The sequence below is a fragment of the Doryrhamphus excisus genome, chromosome 19, assembly GCF_030265055.1.
Source record: "Doryrhamphus excisus isolate RoL2022-K1 chromosome 19, RoL_Dexc_1.0, whole genome shotgun sequence".
Taxonomy (NCBI): domain Eukaryota; kingdom Metazoa; phylum Chordata; class Actinopteri; order Syngnathiformes; family Syngnathidae; genus Doryrhamphus; species Doryrhamphus excisus.
The window spans coordinates 16559393-16564536 of record NC_080484.1 but is presented as its reverse complement, the minus strand read 5'-3'; the positions used below and the strand labels follow the sequence as shown (position 1 = coordinate 16564536).

Below are 5144 nucleotides of genomic sequence, written 5' to 3'. Positions count from 1 at the left end.
CGGGGTTCAATTCCACCCTCTACTACCTATAGTAGATATCATAGAGAAAATAAGACATATAAGACATAAATGACTTGTTTATGACCGTATAATACACTTTTTAACATCATTAAGAGCCCTCCAGGCATGAAATAACACCCCTATAGTCACCTTTACACTACATTACCCAATATAGTAGCTATAACAGATAAAATAAGACACAGAGAACTCATTTCTGATTTTTAAATAGACCTTTTAAGATTATTAGAGGCTGCACGATGGATGAGTGGTTAGCACACAGGCCTCACAGCGAGGAGACCGGGGTTCAATTCCACCCTCTACTACCTATAGTAGACATCATAAGAGAAAATAAGACATAAATGACTTGTTTATGGCCGTATAAATACACTTTTTAACATCATTAAGAGCCCTCCAGGCATGAAATAACACCCCTATAGTCACCTTTACACTACATTACCCAATATAGCAGATATAGCAGATAAAATAAGACACAGAGAACTCATTTCTGATTTTTAAATGGACCTTTTAACATTATTAGAGGCTGCACGACGGACGAGTGGTTAGCACACAGGCCTCACAGCTAGGAGACCGGGGTTCAATTCCACCCTCTACTACCTATAGTAGATATCATAGAGAAAATAAGACATATAAGACATAAATGACTTGTTTATGACCGTATGAATACACTTTTTAACATCATTAAGAGCCCTCCAGGCATGAAATAACACCCCTATAGTCACCTTTACACTACATTACCCAATATAGTAGCTATAACAGATAAAATAAGACACAGAGAACTCATTTCTGATTTTTAAATAGACCTTTTAAGATTATTAGAGGCTGCACGACGGACGAGTGGTTAGCACACAGGCCTCACAGCTAGGAGACCGGGGTTCAATTCCACCCTCTACTACCTATAGTAGACATCATAAGAGAAAATAAGACATAAATGACTTGTTTATGACCGTATAAATACACTTTTTAACATCATTAAGAGCCCTCCAGGCATGAAATAACACCCCTATAGTCACCTTTACACTACATTACCCAATATAGTAGCTATAACAGATAAAATAAGACAGACACAGAGAACACATTTCTGATTTTTAAATAGACCTTTTAACATTATTAGAGGCTGCACGATGGACGAGTGGTTAGCACACAGGCCTCACAGCGAGGAGACCGGGGTTCAATTCCACCCTCTACTACCTATAGTAGACATCATAAGAGAAAATAAGACATAAATGACTTGTTTATGGCCGTATAAATACACTTTTTAACATCATTAAGAGCCCTCCAGGCATGAAATAACACCCCTATAGTCACCTTTACACTACATTACCCAATATAGTAGCTATAACAGATAAAATAAGACACAGAGAACTCATTTCTGATTTTTAAATAGACCTTTTAACATTATTAGAGGCTGCACGACGGACGAGTGGTTAGCACACAGGCCTCACAGCTAGGAGACCGGGGTTCAATTCCACCCTCTACTACCTATAGTAGACATCATAAGAGAAAATAAGACATAAATGACTTGTTTATGACCGTATAAATACACTTTTTAACATCATTAAGAGCCCTCCAGGCATGAAATAACACCCCTATAATCACCTTTACACTACATTACCCAATATAGTAGCTATAACAGATAAAATAAGACAGACACAGAGAACACATTTCTGATTTTTAAATAGACCTTTTAAGATTATTAGAGGCTGCACGATGGATGAGTGGTTAGCACACAGGCCTCACAGCGAGGAGACTCGAGTTCAATTCCACCTTCGGCCATCTCTGTGTGGAGTTTGCATGTTCTCCCCGTGCATGCGTGGGTTTTCTCCGGGTACTCCGGGTTCCTCCCACATTCCAAAAACATGCTAGGTTAATTAGCCACTCCAAATTGTCCATAGGTATGAATGTGAGTGTGAATGGTTGTTTGTCTATATGTGTCCTGTGATTGGCTGGCCACCAGTCCAGGGTGGACCCCGCCTCTCGCCCCAAGACAGCTGGGATAGGCTCCAGCACCCCCCGTGTAGAAAATGAATGAATAAATAATCTTATTTACACGTATTATCTTTGACAAGCATGTCAGCAGTGCAACACTGCCACCCGGTGGCCTTTTATGGGTATCGCGGCTCTTCAGCGGCTCTATCAGCTCTTTTCAAATTATTATCATTCTTGCACGTGAGCAATGCAACGATAAGATGCGATAAAAGATAAAATGACTCCAAAGTATACATCACATCAATCAAAACCTCATTGATTGATCTATCATATAATAATAACAATAGCATTAGAGTTGCACATTACTTACAGACACTGAAGTCTGAAGTCTCTTCTTCTGGTTTTTCCATCAACTTGATTTGTTCTTTACTTTCACTTTTATCATGTTCATGCATGTCCAGTGTTTATATGTTTTGGGGGTTTTGGGACCCCACCCAAAAAGGGGAGGAATTATATTGTAGAATTGATCTGTCAGGGCCGAACGGCGGTCGAGTGGTTAGCACGCAGATCAATTATGTCCGTGTGGAGTTAGCATGTTCTCATGCTAACTCCTTGCATGGTTGTCAAGTTGTCAAGCGGTTAGCACGCAGGCCTCACAGCTAGGAGACCCCGAGTTCAATTCCACTCTCGGGGGTGCGTTTTCTCCGGTTTCCGCCCACATTCCAAAAACATGCTAGGTTAATTAGCGACTGCAAATTGTAGTAGTGTAAAGGGGATTATAGGGGTGTTATTTTATTTCAAAGGGCTCTAATGCTAAAAAAGTGTATATAGAAGGTCATGAACAGGTTCTTGGCTGCATGGCCTCACAGCTAGGAGACCCGAGTTCAATTCCACTCTCGGGGGGGGGTGGGTTTTCTCCGGGTATTCCGGTTTCCGCCCACATTCCAAAAACATGCTTGGTCAATTAGCGACTGCAAATTGTAGTAGTGTAAAGGGGATTGTAGGGGTGTTATTTTATATATCAAAGGGCTCTAACGCTAAAAAAGTGTATTTAGAAGGTCATGAACAGGTTCTTGGCTGCATGGTTGTCAAGCGGTTAGCACGCAGGCCTCACAGCTAGGAGACCCGAGTTCAATTCCACTCCCGGGGGGGGTGGGTTTTCTCCGGGTTCTCCGGTTTCCGCCCACATTCCAAAAACATGCTAGGTTAATTGTTCTAATTGAGAAAAGGCGTCAACTTTAAGGTAAGGAGTGAGGTCTTGTCACATCTGGAGGAGTTCGGTACCTTTGGGTCTTGTTCACGAGTGAGATGGACAGGAAACGGCAACAATGGAGGAAACCCTAAGAGGAACTGGCTGGGTCATCCAGGAGGGGCTCGGCGTAGAGAGTGGAGCCGCTGGTTCTTCTCATGGATAGGAGCCGGTTGAGGTGGCTGGAGCATCTGGTCGGGATTCCTACCTGGTGTGATGCTGAAGACCTAAGACACGCACCCGGGGACACCTTGGTGTGGTGTGACTCCCCGTGGGAATCTGGACTTCCCTGTGCTGCCCCCCATGACCCCGACCCACGTAAGCGTATGAAAATGGAAAAATCCTGTTCCCTCAGTTTTTGTTCTCTTTTGACACCTCAGTCTATAAGTCATCTCGCTTTTCCATCCGTCGCTCCCAAGAGGCTCCTTATAATTAATTTCTGCCTCCTTCTTCTCTTTTCCCACGTTTTTTTTTTCAGTTTCTGGGGACTCTTCTGTCTCCCGGGATTCTTCCTCCGTGATCGACGGTTCTTGTTTCTGGCTGTTGCGAGGCAGCGGCTTTGAAGTTCTCTCCGTTAGCCACGCTTAGCGACAATGGTACGTCGTTAATCTGAACAAATCCATACCTTTACGCCAGCCTGAGTTCAAACGGAAGCAATCTTGTTGTAAAGCTTTGGCAGCTCAAACGTAAACATCTGCTCCCTTCCGCAGGACCTGCAAGGGAACCAGGCTTGAGCTCCTAGGTGTTTCCACCCGGTGGCCATGCATGTTAATGAGGATCTGAGCTCTCCCCGTTCCTCCAAGGTCACACACACACACACACACACACACACATAAACACACACATCTGCAATGTAGCTGCGCTGTAGGGATTAACCGCCCCATGCATCTCCATTCCATATGCTCGCTGTTTGTCCGTGCACGCTCACACATGACACTGACCTTGTGGCGAGCGGGGATGTGGCAGGGAAAACAGATGCATGCGTGTCATTGTTAAGGATGGCGCCGTGCCTCTTCGCCGTGTGATCAGCAGGGGACGCGATACGATACACAAGCACTGCTCTCGCAAAGCACTTCTCTCTCAAGGGCACAGCCTGCTTTGGTCTTAACCATGATGCCTTTACGGCCGCCATCAACATATATATAAACATTTCATTTACTCATGGACTAGTCATGCGCTATGCATACCTATTTATCCATGCATTTTTGGTGGAAACACATAAAATGTCATTTAAACTCCTATTACCCAATATAGTCGACAAAATAGGACATTAAGACATAGAAAACCTGTTAACCATCTTCTAAATACACTTTCACATTATTAGAGCCCTCTAGACATCAAATAACACCCCTATAGTCACCTTTATACTCCTATTACCCAACATAGCAGACATAATAAGAGAAAATAAGACACAGAAAATATGTTTACCACCTTCTAAATTTGCTTTTTAACATTATTAGAGCCCTCTAGACATGAAATAACACCCCTATAGTCACCTTTATACTCCTATTACCCAATATAGCAGACATAATAAGAGAAAATAAGACAGAAAACATGTTTGCCACCTTCTAAATTTGCTTTTTAACATTATTAGAGCCCTCTAGACATGAAATAACACCCCTATAGTCACTTTTACTCTCCTATTAGCCAATCTAGCAGACATAATAAGAGAAAATAAGACAGAAAACATGTTTGCCACCTTCTAAATATGCCTTTTAACATTATTAGAGCCCTCTTGACATGAAATAACACCCCTATAGTCACTTTTACTCTCCTATTAGCCAATATAGCAGACATAATAAGAGAAAATAAGACACAGAAAATATGTTTACCACCTTCTAAATTTGCTTTTTAACATTATTAGAGCCCTCTAGACATGAAATAACACCCCTATAGTCACTTTTACTCTCCTATTAGCCAATCTAGCAGACATAATAAGAGAAAATAA

The 5144-nt window shown here is 42.3% G+C and overlaps 1 long non-coding RNA gene across 1 annotated transcript; it reads left to right on the top strand.

Moving 5' to 3' along the window:
- The first annotated feature begins 2786 nt into the window (after positions 1 to 2786).
- On the top strand, positions 2787 to 4761 carry LOC131106933 (uncharacterized). The gene is made up of 3 exons (XR_009120170.1): positions 2787 to 3514; positions 3675 to 3792; positions 3907 to 4761. It is a non-coding gene; the product is annotated as an uncharacterized LOC131106933 (long non-coding RNA).
- The last annotated feature ends 383 nt before the right edge of the window (positions 4762 to 5144 follow it).